Source organism: Artemia sp. Qi Xiang Cuo, chromosome 3, assembly GCF_049724085.1.
Source record: "Artemia sp. Qi Xiang Cuo chromosome 3, ASM4972408v1, whole genome shotgun sequence".
Lineage (NCBI taxonomy): Eukaryota > Metazoa > Arthropoda > Branchiopoda > Anostraca > Artemiidae > Artemia > Artemia sp. Qi Xiang Cuo.
In genome coordinates, this window is record NC_142796.1 from 9,449,307 (window position 1) to 9,473,675 (window position 24,369).

Genomic DNA, 24,369 nt, shown 5'->3' on the forward strand with positions numbered 1-24,369 from the left:
GGGCATATCCGGCGGGGGTGGGGGCTACTTAGCCAGAAAACAATAGTAGACGAATTAAACAGAGAAAAATTTGAGAAAGAAAAAGAAAGAAAACCATCCGATAAACTGTTAGGAGTCTCAATACTTCGGAGGGAGCACCCAAAGCAAAGAAGGTTCTCAAGCGTATTTGACACTTGGTTTGGCCTGAAGGGTGTTTAACAAAGTTCAGTTGAAGCACAGAAATAATTAATGTCTGGCATGAACATGATTTTATCATTGGCTTCTCTGAAGTCATTTAATGAAATATGTTAAAGTATTTAATGAAAAAGTTTTATTGTTATTACTAAAGACAATTTCCCTGAGAATGAGCCAGAATTCAAAGAAAAGCATTTGAAAATAAAACAAAAAAATTAATAAAAGTGGCCTTGGTCAGGTTACCCTCTGAAAGTTTAAAATGTTTCCCTGTCCACTACCATGTACATATAAAAATTTTTGTTACGGATGGACATTTCCTTGGGGGGGGGGGGTTACTACTACTCTAAAATCAAAAAGGAGACCCATCAAATAAAGAAAATAAGAAATCATACGATTGGCGTACAGCAACAATAACTCCAATATTTAAGAAAGGTTCCAGAAGCCAGCCAGAGAACTACCGGCCCATAAGCCTTACCTCAGTCGTTGCTAAGCTGATTGAAGGAATTGTCAATGATGCCGTTATAGCTCACATGACAAGGAATGGTCTCCTTTACAGCGGCCAACATGGCTTTAGAAAAGGAATGTCCATTGATACGAACCTGATCCAAGCTTATGAATCAATCACTGAGGTTATCGAATCGGGATCCCCTGTAGACGTGTTCCTACTGGACCAGGCAAAAGCCTTTGATAAAATGTCCCACCGGTACCTGATGATTAAACTGTCAGCATATCACATTGATGTAGACGTAGCCCAGTGGATCCATAGCTTTCTGTCTGATAGAATCCAGATTGCTGCAGTCTACGACCACAACGGAAACCTCGTGTACTCGGCACCAGTAAATGTCAGAAGTGGTGTGCCACAGGGAACTAAGTTGGGCCCAACTTTATTCAACCTCTACATTAATGATGCTCCTGAGGTTGTCCAGAATCTGCTGGAACTATATGCAGACGATTCCAAACTCTTTGGACCTGCCGCTTCTGACGAAGACTGCAATGCCCTGCAACAAGACTTAACAAACCTCTGCCAATGGGCCTCAACTTGGACACTAGAGTTTAACCCAAGCAAATGTAAAGTTTTACATCTTGGACTGAACAACCCTTGCCATAGCTACCATATGTTGGACTCTACTGGTGCTATAACACCCATCCAAAGCGCAGAGGAAGAACGTGATCTCGGGGTAATCATAGATAATAAGCTGAAGGTCCATAGTCACTGCCGAACTCAAGCCGCAAAGGCAAACAAGATCCTAGGCCTAATCAAGCGATCAGTGACTAGTCGCCACCCCAGGGTCATTAAGAAGCTTTACACAGCCCTTGTCCGCCCTCATCTTGAGTTTGGGATGGCAGTTGCAAACCCCCACTTTAAATGCAATGCAGAGTTGCTTGAAAAAGTCCAGAGAAGAGCTACTAGGCTCCCATTTGCCAACCAACAAATCCCATATGAGCAACGCCTAGAAAAGCTTGATTTGCAAACTCTGACCTACCGTAGAAAAAGGGGGGACGTAATTTTGGCATATAAGTTGATGAACAGCAGTGTTATCAAGCCCATTCTCGAACAGGACCAGTCTAGCAGAGCGCGAGGTAACCCCATAAAACTCCGCCAAAGATTCAGCAGAAAGCGTGAGAAATACAACTTCTTCACCAATCGCGTTGTTCCGTTGTGGAATTCACTGAGCGATTCAACTGTTTCCGCAGCTTCAGTTAACAGCTTCAAGACTGGCGTTGACCATGACTGGAGGAACAAGCCATGGAGGACGCAGTGGGATGAGCCTGCATCCACCACTAGGGTCTATTAGTGTGTGATATTCAACTGTCCTGTATACGTGTAGGATGTGATGATCCACTAATGAATTGTGCAACGAACTCCTGTCAATACTACCTGGCGACATCTACAGGTTCCTGCAACCTTAGTCGCTAGAAGATGCGATTTAAGGTAATTTAAGGTAATAAAATGTAGAAAGGGTAACAAAAGCTTAATTTTATTAATTATATTTAAGCATAATAGACAAAAGCATTGACCTAACAGTTTAAAGTCAACTGCCCTACCTGCCAAGATTTTTGGAAGCTAGCATTGACCTAATTTTTATAGACTTGATTTTGACTTAAATAATTTTTGAAAAAAAAAGAAAAAAAATTTGTGGTTCTCTTTTAAAGGTTGGACTCCTCAGAAAGAAACCCAAAAAACACTGAAAATCATTTTTAAAATATCTATATCATACCAAAAAGTGCTCACTTTACACCTATCCCTAATGGTCAAATATATAACCCAAGCTATATATTCTTGATGAATTAACTTATACCTGACTTCTATAAACCAATTTAATGTTAAACAATGCAGTAAAACAATACAGTTTTAGAACTAATTAAATTAACTCATTAACAGTATTAATGTCAATGTTTTCAGTTTAAGTCTAAACTGAATGACTGTCTGAATACTAGTATAAGGTATAACTGATTTTTTTAAGTACTGATAGATCAGAGAAATAATTAAACTGTCCATGCAATCCTTAAGACTGCCAATAAAAGAATTATTTGTACCAATCATTCAAAGATTAAAACGCCAAAAGAGGGAAAAATGGACAGTATTTAAATTCCATGAATTTAATTAAAACAGGGGAAATTGGTCCAAATTTCTTTATTTTATGTAAAAATTTTATCAAATTTTAAAAAAATTTTTTTTTAATTTTCTATCCCCTGAAAAAAAAAAAAAAAAATTGATATCAATTAAGGTAAAAAAAAATTTATGAATAAGAAAAATAAAGAAAATAAATTTAATCTAAATATTTTTTCCCATTATCCAAGTTAAGATTCACTTAGGAAAAGGTCTGCAAATAGACAGAAAAAAAACAATGCTTTTAAAAACAATATCCTGTCCAATTATTCTTTCTTGTCTATGTATCAACAAATCTTAAGTTACTAACTGTTTAATCAATTTACTTGTTTATTGACAATCAAAATTTAGAAAATGTGCTAGTTTTGTTTAATTTTGATCTAGAAACTTTTTGGTCTTGAGATGGGAGAGTAGATTGTTTTCAGTGTTAGTCAGGGTCCAATGAAATATTTGCTATCAGAATAATGTTTAGAAGAACAATAATTCATAACAGATTGGTGATTACAGTGGCATAATTTGAGGATGGGGTCAGGGGAGGGGAATTTGCACATCTACATTTTCAAAAATACAATTTATATTTTCATTAAAAAAAGACTATAGAAAAGATTGCAACCCCTTTAGATCTTGAAAAAAATATATTTTGTACCTTCCTACACTTTTGTGAATTAAGACTAATGTTTAAATTTGTCAAGAAGTAAGCAAGATACTAAAAACTTTGGATTGTACTGTCTCACCTGCATGTATGTATCCTTTGAAATAAGTCCAGTTGTAGAACAAGATTATAAAACTTTTGCTGTGAAGTCCATTCTTGTTTTTATAGTAATTTCTGATTACAAACATAGATCCAATAAGGAGATGGGGATCTACTAATCCTTTTGATGTTGGAATGATTTTAATGAATCTTGAGACTGGCTCTAGAACACAATTAGGTTTTAATGTTAACACTGTAAAGCTTGTTCTTGTTTTGATAGTGTTTTTACATTACAATATGTATACAGGTAAGTACACATGTTTTGCTGGGTTATGGGGGAATAACTTCATCTGCACAAAGTAAACAGAAAACAGTTATCCTTCTTGAAAACGACTTGTTGAGCCAAGCCCTACAAACCTTAATGTATAGTTGGTCCAATCTAATGTCATTAAAGACTTCCATCAGACAAAGGACTACAAAATTTACTGCTTTATCTGCACAAAGTAAACATAAACTTAATATTTTTTTGGTCCATTACTATGTCATAAAAGACAAAATTGACTGCTGCATCTGCGTAAAAGTTTACAGAAACCAATTTACTACCTAGAAAGCAACTTGTCAGAAGGATCCTTGCAAAACTTGATATTTTTCAATGGGTCAGTTAGCTGGGACAATTCTAGTGGCTCTACTGAAAAAAAACTTGTTGGAAAATATTGTTGTTTCTTTCCAAAATATTGGAAACAGCTGACATATTTTGCTAATACATGAGCCCATTGAACTGCAAGGTTATACTAAGCTTATTTAGAACCAGGCCTCTTGCTTCTTCTCAACAGCCCTATAACAAATCATATAACTGAGGGTTTGAAGAACTAAAACTGCAAGGGAAAGCATTTTTTAATTATAGTTTCGAAATTTTTTTTTGCGTTGAGACAGTATACTTAATTTTAGACTATTCAAAAAAAAGTAAAAAATGGCAGGAAACCAATAACCGGTGTTGCATTGCTAATACAACAGAATATTCTGTACAACATACACAGGTTGAAATAAATTCAAACAAATATGGTTTGTCACGAGTGAGGACAGTTTAAAGAGACTCTAGTTTCTCAGTGATCTAGTGCACATTTTCTGTATTTTTACCCAATTTAATTTTGTTTTTGTGAGTTATAGCAGAGCCAAACCCAGGTTTTTTTTAGAAGGCTTTACTCTAAGATTTTTTTCGGGGGGGGGGGGGTTAAAAAAAAAAAAAAAAAAACACAAGCAAAATTTTTTTATATACAATTTTTTTAATTTTTTTACAAGTGAGATAAAATTTTGGAGGGGGTCAAACCCCCCTTCCCCCCTCTGGGTACAGCCTTGAGCTAGATGACAGTCCCAGTAAAAGGCATTTCCTGCAGGATTGGAGCACTGGAGATGCATGAGTTTTAGAAATATTGGATAATACTTAAATATTTATACAAAATATCATTATTACTATGCAATGGATCTCTACACGTTTGAGCTTGTTCTCTACCTTTGAGGTTCTTACTCTTTCTTCTTTTGTGATATGCTTTAAAATAGAACTGAACTGAAATACAGCGTACAAAATTACCTGCAAAAGCATAGAAGAATATAGTATTGAAATTGTCTTACAAGTTTAATTGGTTCTGGCCAGGTTTGCTTATCAAAGTTTTTAAATTTGTTTTGAGTTTTTCAATTTTTTGAATGAGTGAAATAAATACAGACAAACAATCAAAGTGACATTTCAGGCATCACTTGAGGAAGTTTGTCCCAGTCCATACTTGACAAATTCAGACTCTGAATATAAGAAGATGCAGCTGAAAAAAATTGAAGTTACTTAACTTTCAAGTCTGACACTGTGGATTCTGATGAAAGAAACAAAAAAACATTGGAAGAAGTTCGCTGTTCAGAAATTGATCAAACAGAAACGTTAGGAATCGGCAATATCTTTTCTATTCTTTCTGGCGTTGTTGACTTTACTGAGGTAGCACAGGAAACTGACACTTGAAGTTAAGTTGGATTCCATCACTAACAAACTAGATGATGCAATACAACCTCTAGACATAGGGCAATTAATCAGCAAATATGGAACTAAGTTTATTGGTCAGTTAGAAAGTTCATTTCTCAGAACGTGTAAAGAATGGAAGGAGTTGATTCTGAAGCCGAAAATTTATGGAAATCTGAAATGGTAAGAGTCGAGTACAATCCCAGTATTGAGAAAAAAAAAATTTCAAACTCAGAAAAGCTGAAGCTTATCAAACTAGGACCATTTCAGCCAAAAATCAATTTTCCAAAAAAAACGAGGAAATTCAATATCAGAGTTTGAAGCACCAGTTGCAGTTTGTTAGAAACTGGAACAATGAGTACCTGCTTTTAGATTATAGTGTCAAGAAAGATTTAACTTGCTGCTTTGCCTGTTTGTTGTTTATAACAGGACCTAGCTGACAATATGGAAACAAAGATTCTTCATTTATAACAGGAACTAGAAACTGGCACAAAATGCAAAGTACGGTTGCCAAGGATGAAATGCTTGTCCCGCACGTTCAATCAAATGGTTGCAAAGCTTCTGTAGGTGGTCTTATTTGTTTTATAGAGAGAGATAAATCGTTTTCAAGCTTAGAAAGGAGAAGCTAATGAAATATATAGAGTCAGAAAAAGAAAGAAAAAAGGGCATCTTATTATATACTCCCTAACCGGTTGGTTAAACTTCATTTATTCCGGTGGTCGGCGTTTACCCCCCGGTAAATCCCTCCCCTGGAAAATACCTCCCCGTGGAAAATAAGGTTTTCAAAATTTGATAATTTTATTTGAGTTTAGTTTTTTTAATGCAGGTTTTGATTTTGGCTCACCGCATATGAATAATCAAAGCAAAATTTGCATATTAATTTTACTTTTATTTGGTTAAATGGCTTCCTCGAAAGTTGTTTAATTTTATTTACGAACGTTTTTATTAGTAATAAATATACGTAACTTAATAATAAACGTAATACAGGTGACGAATCGTAACGGGTGACGAGACGTGGGTGAAGCACGTCAATTGTGAGACAAAATTGCAGTCCATGGAGTGAGGGCACACAAATTCCCCCAAAAAACCAAAAAAAATTTTGCAAACCTTGTCAGCGAGCAAGATTATGGCTACTGTTTTTTGGGATAGGCAAGATATGCTGCTTATTGACTTTCTCGAGCGTGGTGCGACAAATAACTCTGATTGGTACTGCAAAACATTGCGCAAGCTTAGAAGAGCAGTGCAAAACAAGCGCCGAGGAAAGTTATCATCAAAAATTTTGTTTATCATCACAATGCCCGACCTCACACGGCAAATCGAACTGCAGAACTTACTGTCTCATTCAAATGGGAGATTTTCTCACATCCACCCTACAGTCCCGACTTACCACCGAGTGGTGTTAAATTTGTCCCGCAGATGAAAAAATGGCGAGAGAACCGGCGGTTTTTTTAAGACGACGAGCGCCGGGCGTGCGTCACTGATGGCTAATATTAAAGGCGGCGGCTTTATATGACGAAGGACTTTCGAAGCTTGTTCACCGCTACGATAAGTGCCTTAATTTTTTTGGGGACTATGTAGAAAAGTAGCATTTTAGTCACACTTTCAGATGGATATAATAAAATATTCTTCCTGTACCTAGTTTTTGTTTTATTACCAAACGTTCCCTACTTTCTGAATAACCCTCGTAGAACAAATTGGTAGATCCCTTCAGTCAGAATTCGACACTAGTGGATACTTTAAATTTGGATGAGGCCCAGGACGACTAAAGCCTTTTAAGTGCGACTTTTTTAATTGTGACTACATATTTTTTTTCTTACTGTTCAATTTGTATGATTTCCATTACCATGTTTTTACGGATAGGTACGATATTTTTTCTAAAGGCGGGGGAGTCAAAACAAGGACCCCTGTCTCTTAGCATATATTAAATACGTAACCTAACCTAACATAGGTACCTTTTTTTGCCCCTTTAGCCCCAGAAAACCAAAGTTTAAATATCTTTCACAGAGTGAGCAATACCTCACTATGCTGTGGAAACTTGTTTTTAATTTGGATATTTGAAATTCTCTTTGCGTGTAGTCTGGGGTTTTCCAGGGATATTAAATAATTCAGAGTGTTTAAACGGGGGTATTGAGGCAGTTGCCCCCCCCCCCTGTCCCCTAGCCAATTAAGCCCCTGCGTTTTGGGTAAAGACATGGATCTTTTATATAAAATAAAAAGTATTTTATTGTTATCTTTACATTAAATACCATGAGTCATTTGATGCCATAGATAGGATTTTTTTTTTTGATAATTGTAAACTGTTTTTCATCAACCCCAACTATGTATTATTACAATTTATCCAGCAAATAGTAATTTTCATATTTTCGTATCACCTTATTATTTATAGAAATAGAAAGCCACTGTCAGAAAGACAGATTTCTGTGCAAGATTTACTTTACTGACAGATGAATTGACAAATCATCAGTTTTTGTTGTCAATTTTTTTTTTAAATAATTTATCTAGTTTAAAGGCTGAATCACTTGATGGATCGGTTGGTGTAGAGGCATATAATAAAGAATCCATTGTCTCTCTTTTACCAAAGGGTAATATGAGCAGTAAGTATCTGCTCACAGAAGCAGTTTTTTCATTTTTGCATTTGGGCATTTCTAAAATCCGGTTGCCCCCTCGCGATCTTTAAAGTTTTGTGTACAATTTTCCATGGACATTCCCCCCCCCCCCAGGGCCTCGGGCCCCCCGTGGTCCGGGCCGCCTCTGGAGGGCCTCGCCATATCTGTAGGCCGTTTCCCGCGTGCCCCCGGGGGCCACGCGGCTACATTCCCTTGAAGGAAGCTTAAAAGGCTTTTTGAACCTTCACCACACGGTGTCTTTCTGGTAGTAACAGGAAGGGTCTTAGTCGGCATTCTGACAGGTCCTTTAACTCTCAACTGTTTCTCTTTTGAAGCCTTGATCAGTTCATTACAAACTAAAAACAAATATTTATGTTGACAGATTCAATTTGACACAAAATTGTGCGCTTGTCATTTCTGTAATATAACCTAGAAATACTCCGAGAACTCTTGGCCAACAAGTGACCATTTATTAATTTCACGTGACCCAATTTAGTTCCAAAAAAGTATGATAAATTAAAAGCTATTATAAAACACAGTCTGATCTTATTGGTTTTTTTCTTTTTCAATCTTCATTTTTTCCTCTTTTTCTTTTTTTCATGTTTGCGTTCATCTCTCTGTAATTATAATTATAAAGTATAAAAATAAAGTTGGTGTATTTACAGGTTATAATTCTTAAATTTGTCACATGGGAAACTGATTTAATATGTAATACTTTGTTTTTGACCTGGTCCCTCCCAAACCCCTCAGAAAACTCTTCTGACTGATCAGAGCTGTCTATCCGATGGGAATCAAAATCACATCAATTGAATCACTATGTCTCTATTTTTAAGTAAGGGGTCCGTCAGAAAAATTGTAGAGGGGTTTTCATGTTTAATGGGTTTAGTATATTTAAACTTGTGCCTTTTGAAACATTGCCGACATTTTTTTGCCATTTTTTTTCTAGTCGTGTTTTGGTTTATTTTTACCAATTTAATATAATCTATTATCTAAAAAATGGATGTTTTTGCGTGTATTGTGTTTTTGAAATTGTCAGTTTTTTCTCCTAGTTGTCTTAACATATTGTTTGACTATTTTACTCTGCTCCCCTCTGCGTTTTTATGTTTTTGAAATTGTGTATTTTCACCTAGTCGTTTTTTCTTTTTTTTTTGCCCATGGAATATAACCAACAATTTTTAAAAATTGGGTTTTTTTTTGTTTTTTTTTTTTTATTTTTTTTTTTTTTCTAATTTTTGTTTTAAGCTTTTTTTTTTTTTGGCATTTTATTATAATATCCTCTCTGAAAAATTATTATTTTTTTTTTTGTTATTTTTAAATTTTTTTTTTTAACTCCTAAGTGGCTTAGATTTTTTTTTTTAAAAAATTATTCTAATCTCTTATAAAAAATATTTTTTATAAAAAAATTTGATTTTTTATAAAATTCTATATTTAATTAAAGATTTTTATTAAAGTTAAACATTTAATTTTAAAAGTCAACTAAATTTAGGATTCCCTATTCAGGGTGAATCTCCATCATTTTTATTGGGGGGGGGGCATGATTAGCGAGAGTGCGAGGAGACGATTTTGAACGGAGAGGGGAGATTCAGCCCTTCTCCATGGTTACAGAACGCCACTGGTTACAAAAAAAAACAACAACTAAAAACGGGCGAGTTTTAAAAAAAACGGGCGAGTTTGGTGTTCTTTCTGCTGACTATCCTTGAAGTCTTGGAACGGATTGGTATATATATATATATATATATATATATATATATATATATATATATATATATATAAAGTTAAAAAGACAATATCTTAGATATGATTCTGTTGATGTTTATAAATAAAAAGATATTCCAGATGGTAAAACTCGTTATATCGCTTTAAGTGCTTTATGCTGAATCATTTGTTCTTTCTTTGGTGTCCATGATTTGCAAAATTAAAAATATTTGTTATTAAAACGCAGGTTTTTCTTAAGAATAAATCAAGCCTAAAGTTTGAGCACATAGGCTCTGAATGCGCTGTAATGATATGCTGCATCTGTTCATCCCTTAAGCACATGCTCTCATCAAACTGCCCGCCCAAGAAAAAAATCGAGATTATTTATAATTTGCATCAAGGTCTAGTTTCTGTTTCTAAGGCTTATGCCTGAAGTATCATCGGTACAATCCCTTTATATGGCCCTCTCTAGAGAAGTCCAACAAGAGACGCTACAGTCAAACGGGAGAGACGCGATGAAAAAACAAAACATTTTTTACTATATTTTTAAATAAACCCCGGCATATACTGTATTATTTGAGGGTGGTTTTAATATATTTGATCTTTTTTTGTGTGAAGGTTTTTTTTTTTTGGGGGTCGGGGAAGGTAACTCGGTTATGGGATTGTAAAAATTTAATTTTATAACAAAAAATTGCTAATTTTACAGTGTATAAAAAAAAAATTTAAAATATCCAACCGTCCAACCAACATTTTAAGCCAAAGAGTCCAGCTGGACATAAGGAAACATTAAGAAAATAATTCTTACTCCATAATATGCAGAAAAGTCATGGTGAACACATGTTGCAGATGAAGAGCCTTTGTCTTCACTTCTTTCCTTATTTTTCTAAGAACTTCATGAGTGAATGTTGTGAAGTGTTATTTTATGGTATTTGGGTGGTATTTGAAGTGTATGGTATTTGAAGTGTTATTTGTAGATGCCTTTATTCTCCCTTTATAGGGGAGATAAACTCTGGCCCTAAGGTAATTAAACTTTGGTAGCGTGCCTTAGGCTATGACCGAACTAATGAGGCGTACCGACTGGGTATGTTCGAGAAGCTAAAAGTAGATCGTAGAAAGGTTGTATAAAATACAATGCTTTTATTCATTTAACATATAATATAATCGGATATATTCTGTCTACTGGGACTGGCTGTCCCAAGTAGACCACAAGTCTCAAAAAAAACAATAATATATAAATAGATACTTAGACACTTACAATGATAAGACAAGGTTCCAAAGTATTTCTAAAAACAACGGACCAGAGGTCAGTCCGGCAGAAAGTTAGTGTAAGATTCCCCCTTCCGATAAAATGTAGCTTTCATACAATTTTATCAACCACACCGGCCCACTAAATTGCTAGGAAGTGGTAATTTCTCAATTTCCCGTTAAACAGAACTTAGCAGGATATGTTTCTTATCTTAATAAAAAGTGGTATTTCAAAACTTTATATTTGCGTCATATATATTTTTACTAAATTAATAATTAACTAAATTAGAAAGCTTTACCACTTTTTTTTTAAAGGCGGGGGGAGTCAAAACAAGGACCCCTGTCTCTTAGCATATATTAAATACCTAACCTAACCTAACATAGGTACCTTTTTTTGCCCCTTTAGCCCCAGAAAACCAAAGTTTAAATATCTTTCACAGAGTGAGCAATACCTCACTATGCTGAGGAAACTTGTTTTTCATTAGGATCATTGACATTCTATATGCGGTTCTTCTCGCGTGTTCATCGGCTATTAAATAAGTACTAGGGTGTAAACTGGCTTATTAGGGCATTTGCCCCCCCCCCCTGTACCCGCGCCACTTACGCCCCTGCGGTTATGGGTGTTGGCCCAAAAGCAAAAATCCCATTTAAGACCTGCTCCTGGTTCATTTTTATGTGATCCTTTTGATGATCCTTTTAAAGGATGATCAATGGGAAGGTGTCAGCCCTTCCCACTCTGAAGGACATTGTCCTTTGGCGACCTTTGACAATCTTCGTGTTATAAAATTGAAACTTTGAGAAATAGATCTACTGTTCAAATTTGGCACGATGACAGTGTTTAGAGCTATGTACCTCTCCTCAATCTTGACTTGTAAATCTATGTCTGTGTCAAATTTTGTAAAAATTTGTAAATTTATGTCTTTAATTTAGGAGAAAGACCTTGATATGGCTTATAATCCTTCCTAAATAATAGAAGTTGCATTTTAAAAAACAAGAACCAATTAAAAATACTGAAAAGCAAAAAGCTAAGGTAAAACAATCATCAAATTTTCACAAAAAATTTTGACGGGTACCTTTCCATCAGGAGTGGATTTGTGCTTCATAATTTGGATGGAGCTTTTATATAAAATAAAAGGACTTTATTGTTACCTGTACATTCAGTACCATGAGTACTGTGAAGCCCTAGATAGGATTTTTTTTTGACACTTATAAACTGTTTTTCATTATCCACAACTCTTTATTATGAAAATTTCTCAAGATAATATTAATTTTCCTATTTTCGCATAACCGGACTATGTATAAAAATATAAAATAAAAGCTTAAAAAGATAAAGCCACTGTCATAAATTCATATTTCTTTGCAAGATTTACTTTAATGACAGATGAATTTACAAATCATCATTTTTTGTTGTCAATTTTTTTCAAGATCAGTTATCTAGTTTAAAGTCTGGATCTCTTGATGGATTGGTTGGTGTAGAAGCATATAATAAAGAATCCATTGTCTCTCTTATCAAAGGGCAATATGAGCAGTAAATATCTGCTTACAGAAGCAGTTTTTAGCTGATCATATAGGAGAAACAAGATATAGACTAATTCATTTTATCCCTTAGCCTGTTCCGTACCTTCCTCCACAAGCTCTATGTCCAGATCCAGATACTCCGTTAGCTGCTCCCGCCCCGGATGCTGCTCCCGCCCCGGATGCTGCTCCCACCTCGGATGCTGCTCAACAAGTTGCAGCTCCTGTTCAAAATCCTCCACCTCCAACCTGTAGTGGACCAGCTTATCAAGTAAGTTTAAAAGATACTTTTAGGTGTATATGGTTTAAACATACAAACCTTTCAGGATTGGTAAAATTTGTATTTCATAGAGACTCTAAATACGGTAAATAGAAAGACAGAAAATCAATTTTCAACTTCCGAGTCAGGTGTATCTTTTATTTTTGTAATTTTCTCAACCACGACTTTTTCACCTTAAAACACTCTGCACATAGTGTAGTTTCATACAGTTTCAAGCATAGAGAAATGTAGACTGGATTGCTTGACGGACCGGGTGGTGTAGAATCATATAATAAAGAATCCAATGTCTCTCTTAACATAGGGCAATATGAACAGTAAATATATTTTATTCAGCTCCAATTCTTTTTTAGGAAGCTGAAATTGCTTTGACGTCCCTAAAGAATGGTAAAACAGTTTGCAACGACGGAATACTACCTGAACCACTTATTATGGCAGAAAGGACATAATAAAAGTGATTCTTAAACTATCGACGAAGCTAAGGAGTACTGAGGCTATTCCAGCTGAATGGGAAAAGGGCGTGATATTCAAAGTTTCCAAGAAAGGAAAGAAATCAGTACGCGATAACTGGAGAGGAATAACACTCCAGACGATTAGAGAGCCCTTGTTTTAGAGAGCCCTTATTGGAATACAAATTATAAATCCATTGAATCAGTTGACGGGTCTCTCTGAGCAGAACATATAGCTTTGTGGGGTACAAAAATAGTTACACTTCTTGACCCCTCCCCCTCCAAAACAGTGTAAATCATTGACATGGCAAAGACAAAAGACTCTTTCTGTACAATAATTAAGGGAATTTAATGTAAAAAGTGGCACAGTACTTTAAAATTAATAGTAATTTGTTAGTTGTCTTCTAGCTCTATAAATAATGAAAAGGGCTATAACGTCATAACACCTGATTATTTTTTTTTTTTTTTTTGGCTTATAATTATTTTTGGACTCAGGGGTCATAATAAAAATAACACCTTAAGGTGGGATCATGTTTATAATCGGACTCGGGAAAAAATACAGGCATCATCCCATTACTAGCGATTGCAAAATAAAAACAAACGAAACCTTGCGACGCATCTCATCAAGGTGTAAAGCCCATATACGAGGGCTATTCAGACAGTAGGGACCGTTTCCGTCTGAGGCCGTTCGGTGCGCGGCGATCACAGCTGTTTTGGTGTGCACGTTTTTGTAGCTTCAATCGGCATCAAGCCATGAGATCGAGAACATATTCATGCTTCCCGTTTGCCCAATATTTCAATTTAAAATTTGCGCTGCAATTTCAAATCCCGCCAGTTTTGAAGTGTGGTCCGTAATACTGTTTTTGTTAACGAAAAACAGATAGAAATTCATCGACAACTGTGCGAAGCATATGGCAACGACATAATGACTGAAAGTTCAGTGCGAACATGGTGTCTCCTGTTTAAAAATGGCCGAACCAACGTACATGATGAACAGAACAGTGGACGCCCAAGCATTGTGACAGACGATCTTGTCGCCAAAGTTGATGGGAAGATTCGGGAAAACCGTCGCTTCACAATAACGGAGCTTTCGCTTTGCTTCCCACAAGTTTCACAGACTTTATTGTTTGAAATTGCGACTCACAAGCTTGGCTACCATAAATTTTGTGCAAGACGGGTGCCAAAAATGTTTACAGACCTCCATACACGTCAGCTAACGGGAGCAGCCTTAACATTTCTTGATGCCTACCACACACTTGGTGATTCTTTACTGAATCAAATCGTAACGGGTGACGAAACATGGGTGAAGCATGTCAATTGCGAGACAAAATTGCAGTCCATGGATTGGGGGCACACAAATTCCCCTAAAACACCAAAAAAATTTTGCAAACCTTGTCAGCTAGGACGATTATGGCAACTTTTTTTTGGGAGAGGCACGGCATGCTGCTTATTGACTTTCTCGAGCGTGGTGCGACAAATAATTCTGATCGGTACTGAAAAACAGTGCGCAAGCTTAGAAGAGCAGTGCAAAACAAGCGCCGAGGACAGTTATCGTCAAAAATTTTGTTTTATCATCACAAGGCCCGACCTCACACGGCAAATTGACCTGCAGAACTTACTGTCTCAGTCAAATGGGAGATTTTCTCACATCCACCCTACAGTCCCGACTTACCACCGAGTGGTTTTAACTTGTTCCCGAAGATGAAAATTGTTATTATATATTGTATTTATTATTTTATTTTATCAAATTTTATATTTTATAGAGGTACTAAATTACGGTTTATTGAGGGTCAAGGATAAATATGAAAATTAACCCTCTCTAGGTTTTTATGGTGAATCGCATTTTTTGACACAAGTACTTATGTGGGTGAATAATTTCACCCACACGAGACGCTAAGGCTCGAATAATTTCGCTTCATGTTTAAAACCATTAACTTTAAAAATTTTAGAGCAGATAAAAAGAAGCTAAAATATTTATATAAAAAGAGAAAGAAAAAAACAAGTGTCTGTAACACTTACATACTTAGTTGCACAGCTCAGACACATTTGCAGTAGTATTTTCAATGGGAGGGGTGGGTTTACTATGAAAAAAAATTAATGTCAGTTTGATAATTTGAACCAGAAGTGTCCGGAAGTTTGGAAAAATGTAGGTTTTCAGGGTTCCAGGCCTCGAAGTTTTTCCAGTTGTATTATATTTCTATTTTATTTACAAATGAAAAGTAGTTTGGTCTAATAAATTATTTGACAAAAACTTCTGTATTTTTAGAACAAACACAGTTTTTAAAACACATTATTAAAAACAAAACTATGAGTTGCCCCCATTCTTGCCTCAAGACTTCATTCTATTATATTTTATTGTTATTATGTATTATATTTATTATTTTATTATATCGTATATTTCATCTTTGATAGAGGCACTAAATGCCAGTTTTAGTCAGGATCCAGGATAAATATGCAAATTACACCTCCCTAGGTTTCATGTACGGTGAGCCAAAATCAAAAGCTGCATTAATTCAAATACGATCAGAAATTAAATAAAAAAACTAAGTTTTTCTTAACTGAAAGTAACATAAATTACTCCGTATATGAAAGGAACCGTCCCCTCCTCAACGCCTCGCTCTCAACGCAAAAGTTTTTTATTGTTTTCAAAAATAAAGTTGTGAGCCAGAGTCAAACTGGAGAGTAAAGAGCAAGGCGTCGAGGAGGGGACAGCCCCTTTCATATATGGAATTATTTTTGTGCGTTTTAAGTTTTAATATCACTCCTGACCTTCAGTAAAAAACTTTTTTTATTTAATTAAAAAATGAATGTTTTGAATTTATATTTATATAATTGATTATTTAACTATGACACTATGTATGATGTGTGTCTGCACTCTGACACACAGTAGCCTTCAGTCTGCTGACGTCCGGTCAACCACTAGACCTCAAAAAAAAGAAAAAAGGAGACAGATCAGTGCTACCCATGCAAAAAAGCTATTTACTATATTGTTCAAGGTAGGGGACTGTAATTTCCCTTAAGTAGGTTTTTGACTGCTGATTCCCATTGTATACTTTTCATTTTCATCTGCCATTATCGAGGGATGGCATGCTTGTCATTCAACAGGCTCTGTGGCCAAATTGAAAAAAATATGGCATATTGTTTTTAAAAGACCTTTTCAACCTTACTTGATGCTTGAGAATGCTTAAACAAGCTACAATTCTTACCCCTCCCCCTCGATTAAGAAAGATATCATGGAAAATAGAATATAAATAAAAAAAAATATGATTATGTATTTTTAGTAACCTCTTCGACGAGGAACGTTTTAGAAACCATAAAATATGAGTCTTTCTTTTTGACGCTGTTAAAAAATTTAAAATATATTAAACAATCCCTCACCTAAAAATGAGAAATATAAATGAAATTCATGAAATGAGAAATATCAAATGAAAATTTGAATAATTTGTTTCTGTGTATTTTCGTGCATTTTTCGACGACAAGAATTTTAGAGAGCTTATAATTTTAGGAATTATATATTCAATGTTTTATTTTCTTCGTTTCTTTTTCAGGTGCTGGCGATCAGTCTATTTGCAACTTATTTACTATGATTTTAATTATAGAAGGCTTCAATTAAACACAATCACAGGAAATAATAGCATAGACTACTTGGAACTACTAAATTTCACTGAACATAATCACTACTACTGTACATAAGTCCCAGCAAAATCTTCAAAATTCGCTTCACAATAACAAGAATCAGCGCCACCTACTGTTTTGTAGACTTTTTTTTAGTAAATATTTGGAAAATTACATGAGAATGAACTTATCGGCTCCGCAGGCAAAGCGCTTTTACTGCTAAAAAGGGCCGTGTTTTTTACGTCCTCTTTCAATCTATGATGCAAGTGGCAGGTCATAAGTTTCTTATTTGGGTGATCCTGTTCTAGAAGTTAAAATTTCCTGAAAATGAACAGACGTTATTTTCTTATCCATTTTAAAATTATATTCTTAATTCCCTGGATCTAGGGACCCCGACACACAATAGCTAATTAAAAAAAAAATTATGTTCCTCCAAAGAAGGCCAAATTTTTCTTCTAAGCAGCTTGGAGCAATTTACCCAATAACGTTCATGGACCAAGGTGTCAATCGTGTATATAAAACGATTCAGGGCCAAGGGTCATCTAAAAATGAGCCAGAAATCTTAGGTTTGAATGGTTTGAAACTTATTATTAAAATTCCTTGTTACGGATATTATTTTGAAAGTTTGAAAATTAATAGATTAATCAGTAATGTTATTACACCTTCAGGCTCATTTATTTCATCATCATTATTTGAGGACAGGTAATTACAATCTTTTGTATAAAAATAAAAAACATACTAAAATATTAATTATATCCAAGAAAAAAAAACTGACTCGGTGGATTACCACTTAGTAAAAAACTGGGACGTGACACTTCGTTTGAGTAAGACAGTTCAACTGTGACAACTCAGAAGGTGTTAATCCAACTCAGACAACTCTGAAAGCGACCTAGATAATAGACTGCCTTCCTTTAATGGATACTTTCAACTATAGGGTAGATATAATAAAGAATCCATTGTCTCTCTTACCAAAGGGCAATATGAACATTACATATATTTTATTCAGCTCCAATTCTTTTTGAGGAAGCTGAAATTGCTTTGACGTCCCTAAATAATGGTAAAACAGTTTGAAACGACGTAATACTACCTGAACCACTTATTATGGCAGAAAGGACATCAGAAAAGCGATTCTTAAACTATCGACGAAGCTCAGGAATACTGAGGCTATTCCAGCTGAATGGGACAAGTGCGTGATATTCAAAGTTTCCAAGAAAGGAAAGAAATCAGTACGCGATAACTGGAGAGGAATAACACTCCAGACGATTAGAAATAAGGTTCTCTGGCAAATAACATTAAATAGAATTCACAGACAATTAATTTCTATGCTAAGAGATGAAGCACAAGGTTTTCTACCCAAACCAATCATTTTGCGACTTTAGTTTCATCCTTCAGATACTGTTTGAAGAATCAAATGAATAGCAGCTACAGATTACCTTAGTTTTCATAGATTTTCTGAAGGTTTTTGATTTAGTCTATTCTGGAGCAATATGGGAAGGGCAATAGTGTGCACCTTACTTGCCATAATCATAGGATTATTTTTGAGATTTCGCAACCTCTGTGGTGGTGTACAATTAAACCCTCAGAAACAGCTTTATAACTGCGACTTTGTCAATGGAATAGCTCTTGGTACTCATTTCACAGAAGATATGCTCAGAACGTTGAGAAGCTACCTTCAAAAGGATCCCAAACAGGCCTGCAGATCAATGTGAGTGTGACCAAGGCATTGTCAAACGGCGTTATCACTTTGGTCACTGCTGCTCTTAAAACTTGGAGTAAAGGGAACTAAAGAATTTAGCAAATTCAATTATCTAGTATACTAACTCAAAAGGGCAGTCACGATAAAAATCCTCCTTCGACTTGCATATCCAGTTGCAGCCTCCTCTCGAATAAATAGCGTTTAAGATCTAGCAAGTACTCGCTTTTCTGCCAAGAAAAGAAGCTTTTTCAAAGAAAAGTTGAATTTAACCAAAGATGAGCAGAAAAAGAGTAAAATAATTCAAGCTTAAAACGAACAGAAATCGCAATCAATGACCAAATGAAACCCAAAGTGAACAGAAATCACAACAAATTATTATATCAAACCAAAACAGACAGAATTACCGCAAAAAAGGGTAGTGCTAACGCCCCCTAAGCCTTCTAAAACCAAATGCGTCATATGCACTTGAAAGCCCGAAAATATAAAAAATAAAGTGCATCAACCCCCACTGTGTAACCCCATGCTTGCAAATGCGAGTCTTGTTTGTATGGTTCTTTGTTTTAGAGAACCCTTATTGGAATACAAATTATAAATCCATTGAATCAGTTGACGGGTCTCTCTGAGCAGAACATATAGCTTTGTGGGGTACAAAAATAGTTACACTTCTTGACCCCTCCCCTCCAAAAAAGTGTAAAGCATTGACATGGCAAAGACACAAAACTATTTCGGTACAATAAGTAAGTGAATTTACTGTAAAAAGTGGCACAGTCCTTTAAAAGGACTAGTCATTTGTTAGTGGTCTTCTAGCTATATAACTACTGAAAAGGGCTATAACTTCCTAACACCTGATTATGTTTTTTGTTTTTTTTGTCTGATAATTATTTTTGGAATCCGGGTTAATAATAAAACTAACACATTATGGTGGTATCATGTTTAGTATCGGAATTGGGAAAAAATCCAGGCATCATCCCATTACTAGCGATTGAAAAATAAAAACACACAAAACCTTGCGACGCCGCTCATCAAGGTGTAAAGCCCATATACGAGGGCTCTTCAGAAAGTAGGGAACGTTTCCGTCTGAGGCCGTTAGGCGCGCGGTGATCACACATGTTTTGGTGTGCACGTGTTCGTAGCTTCAGTCGGCATCCAGCCATGAGATCTAGAACATATTCATGCTTCCCGTTTGCCCAATATTTCAATTTAAAATTTGCGCTGCAATTTCAAATCCCGCCAGTTGTGAAGTGTGGTCCGTAATACTGTTACTGTGCGAAGCGTATGGCAACGACATAATGAATGAAAGTTCAGTGCGAAAATGGTGTATCCGGTTTAAAAATGGCCGAACCAACGTATATGATGAAGAGAAAAGTGGACGCCCAAGCATTGTGACAGACGATCTTCTCGCCAAAGTTGACGGGAAGATTCGTGAAAACCGTCGCTTCACAATAACGGAGCTTTCGCTTTTCTTCCCACAAGTTTAACAGACTTAATTGTTTGAAATTGCGACTCACAAGCTTGGCTACCATAAATTGGGTGCAAGATGGGTTCCATTAATGCTTACAGACCTCCATACAGGTCAGCGAATGGGAGCAGCCTTAACATTTTTTGACGCCTACCACACACTTGTTGATTCTTTACTGGATCAAATCGTAACTGGTGACGAGACGTGGGTGAAGCACGTCAATTGTGAGAAAAAATTGCAGTCCATGGAGCGGGGGCACACAAATTCCCCCAAAAAACCAAAAAAAAAATTTTGCAAACCTTGTCAGCAAGGAAGGTTATGGCTACTTTTTTTTGGGATAGGCACGGTATGCTGCTTATTGACTTTCTCGAGCGTGGTGCGACAAATAATTCTGATTGGTACTGCAAAACATTGCGCAAGCTTAGAAGAGCAGTGCAAAACAAGCGCCGAGGAAAGTTATCGTCAAAAATTTTGTTTTATCATCACAATGATAAAACAACCTCACACGGCAAAACAACCTCACACGGCAAATCGAACTGCAGAACTTACTGTCTCATTCAAATGGGAAATTTTCTCACATCCACCCTACAGTCCCGACTTACCACCGAGTGGTTTTCATTTTGTACCGCATAATAAAAAAATGCGTTTGGCACCGAGGTTTTTTTTAGACGACGAGCTCCGGGCGGGCGTCACTGATGGCTAATATTAACGGCGGCGGATTTATATGACGCAGGAATTTAGAAGCTTGTTCACCGCTACGATAAGTGTCTTAATTTTTTGGGGACTATGTAGAAAAGTAGCATTTTAGTCACACTTTCAGATGGATATAATAAAATATTCTTCCTGTACCTAGTTTTTGTTTTATTACCAAACTTTCCCTAGTTTCTGAATAACCCTCGTAGAACAAATTGGTAGATCCCTTCAGTCAGAATTCGACACTAGTGGATACTTTAAATTTGGATGAGGCCGAGGACGACTAAAGCCTTTTAAGTGCGACTTTTTTAATTGTGACTACATATTTTTCTTCTTAATGTTCAATTTGTATGATTTGAATTTGGGCATTTCTAAAATCCTGATGACCCCTCGCGATCTTTAAAGTTTTGTGTACGATTTTCAAGGTACATTCCCCCCCCCAGGGCCACGGTCCCCCCTTGGTCCGTGCCTCCGCTGGAGGGCCTCTCAATAACTGAAGGAAGTTTCCATATTGCAACCAGGGGATACGCTGCTATATTCCCTAGAAGGAAGCTTAAAAGCCTTTTTGAAACTACACCACCCGGGGTCTTTCTGGTAGTAATACGAAGGGTCTTAGTTGGTATTCTGACAGGTCCTTTAACACTCAACTGTTTCTCTTTTGAAGCCTTGATCAGTTCATTACAAACTAAATACAAATATTTATGTTGACAGATTCAATTTGACACAAAATTGTGTACGTGTCATTTCAGTGGTATAACCATGCGAGAAATCTTGGCCAACAAGTGACCATTTATTAATGTTGCGTGACCCAATTTCGTTCCAAAAAAGTATGATACATTAAAAGCTATTATAAAACACAGTCTCTTGGGGTGTTTACCCCTACGAAAGCTTACAAACTACTTAACTTTTAAATTTAACTTATCAGTTTTTCTTATTTATTTCTACGGTTTGAAGCGGCAACACTGACTAAACTGTTAAACTGCCCTAAGAACTTCTTAATTTTAAAACAACCAACAGACGCCCCCAAAAATTGGCCTATTTTTTAATTACATTTATTAGGTTCATTGATGCTGCTGGGCTGAAAAGTAATGGCTGAGACAACATGTTTTGATCCAGACTATACACGGCTTTAATTATCGAGCTGTGTCCTTTGACCGAGTCCGTTGATTTTGAATTGAAAATCAAGTATTTTGCAGTAGGCATCAAGACATGACTAATTGTAGAAAGAAAAAGCCATGGTTCCCAAGTTTATTCAGAACCTGTTAAACTGTTTATTCAGAACCTGTTATAATTATTCCAGCCAGTGAAAAAAGCTAACGAATTAATATTACAATTTAAACTGAACTGAAATAAAGACATATAATACATTAATTCAAATTTTAAATGAACAGAAATTAATATGAATCAATAAATGAAAACTAAAAAAAATAATTAAATTCAATAATTACATAAAAATAACAGACATAACTATGTATTAATATTGCTCAACTTGCAAATCTATGTCCTAAAGGGCTGAAGTTCAAGTCCTAGTGTTAATTATTTGCTTTGGTACTGGGGTGAGAGGTAGTATTTTTTAGGATCACCTAAAGTTGATCCAGCTCGAAATGGCTGCCTGTTGAAATTATTTATTCCATAGGCTAGTTTTGAAATTTTATTTATGTTAAAGATATTTTTTTTAATTAAATTTGGATGTAAAGAGAAAAAAATATCCCCCGTCCTGAAAAATGTCCGGTTACTTCCCAATAACTAACAATACAAGTAAATAAGTGGAAAACTTCATAGCTTAGAGCCCAGTCCTTACGAGTTTGGGGGGTCTTGTCATCCCCAGAGGCATAATAACTTGACCTTTCAACTATGCTGATCAAAACAGCTATCTTGAATTTGAGATTGGATGACTTTGGAAAAAAAATGGGTGTCAACCCCATTTAACTATATCTTTGTTCAACTGGACCTCCCTTTAAATCAGCACTCTTTTGACTTTACCCTTACGTATCTTACCCGTATTTAAATTAAGCCGTGTTTTTAGTGATCTCAATCCAAGGCCTAAGAATAAGTTTGAACTGTTTGAATCAGAATCTAAAAATTTTTGTCAGACTTGTAAAAATTAACAAAATACATATAAACACAATTCTGATGTGTTTTTTTATCTTTTTTTTGTCAAATCCCTCTCCCCTCCCCCCCACAAAATCTTGGATGTGCACTTGCTCTGTGTATCTATTGTTTTATAGAATACAAATTTACACAAAGAAAATTCTCAGCATTGTTTTATTTCATCCACATAGTCTGGCATTACTATCTTTGCTGGAAATTAAGCTAACTGTGCTGTCTCTGCCATGACAGATGCATAGAGCAGTGAATAATATGTATTTAACATATAGTTGTTGGAACTAATAGATAATATACAATGTAGGGGTATATCTATCCAGGGAATTTAATGCCCTGCAAAATATGAATGGGAGTAGGGAGCAACTACTTTGCAAAGAGTATGCTGCTGTAAGTGGATTTTGGAATAGATGGATAGAATTTGTTCAAATAAGGAACTTTTTAGAAGTCATTTATGACCCATAGTGTATTCTTAACACTAAACTATTGCACTTAATACCTTTGTATTCATGGAATGCACAACAGATGCAAATTAGTTCTGAATACTGTCACGTATTTGGCTACTTTTTGAATAGAAAAATATCAACACAAACTTTTTTCACGATCGACAGAGGCTTCTTTATTAACTGATAGCTTAATCTGGTAATATGCTGTCAATACTTTTTTGTTGCAAATTTCAGGAACTTTTGTTAAATAAAGACTGTTTATCATCTAGTGAAGAGATAATTTTTTTTTTTTTTTAAATTAATCTTTTTTTTGTTTTTTAAATATTAAAATATTAAAAATAAAAGAGTAAGTTAATTTTGGGCCCCTCTCTCTCTCTCTCTCTCTCTCTCTCTCTCTCTCTCACTCTCTATAGAGCGCTATCTATCTCTATCTCTATCTCTCTCTCTCTCTCTCTCTCTCTCTCTCTCTCTCTCCTTCTGTCTCTCTCTGACAGAAAATGTTTTTGATTATATTTTTAAATAAATCTGTTTTTTTACACGAGAATAGTTATATTATTTTCAGATTATATTTTTTTTATTTTGGTTTACTTTTAAAACAACAAAAGCATTAAATATAAGTTGAATATAACAATGAAATAAAACTTTAAAATTTGTATGAAAAATCATTGAAAGTTCAGAAAGACAAGAACAAAACTTTAGAAAAAAATTATCGTCAACTCTGTCTTAAATTTCACCCAGTAAAATCTAGTCCTACTACTTTTTTCACTACACATCATAAAATATAAATACATATTTATTATGATACAATAAATACATATTTAGGTGTCTTTCTAAATATGTCTATAAATCGTTCTTTGTTGTTGTTGTTTTTATCACTTCTGTACATGTCTTTTATGTCACATAGATTACGGTCCCTTTTCTTTTATATGATAAGACATTAAATATATGAGAAGTAAAATTATCAACTAAATTATGTGTAAGCCTTGTATCTGTTGATGTCTTTCTGTGTAATGGCATTCATTTTTACATATAAAGTAGTTGCATAAGATCAGCCTTCTTGTAAGTTTAAAGTTAAAATAAAAATCAATTGTT

The 24,369-nt window shown here is 35.3% G+C and overlaps 1 protein-coding gene and 1 long non-coding RNA gene across 2 annotated transcripts in view; both read right to left on the reverse strand.

Moving 5' to 3' along the window:
• LOC148953732 (uncharacterized) overlaps positions 1-24,369 on the reverse strand; it is a 387,433-nt gene that overhangs the window by 348,321 nt on the left and 14,743 nt on the right. The gene's annotated exons all lie outside the window — the stretch shown is intronic.
• The window catches only part of LOC148953737 (uncharacterized), a 91,430-nt gene that overhangs the window by 38,937 nt on the left and 28,124 nt on the right, over positions 1-24,369 (reverse strand). Inside the window, exon 2 of the long non-coding RNA XR_016143764.1 lies at positions 3,520-3,699. This is a non-coding gene — a long non-coding RNA (uncharacterized LOC148953737). The remainder of the gene's footprint in view (positions 1-3,519; positions 3,700-24,369) is intronic.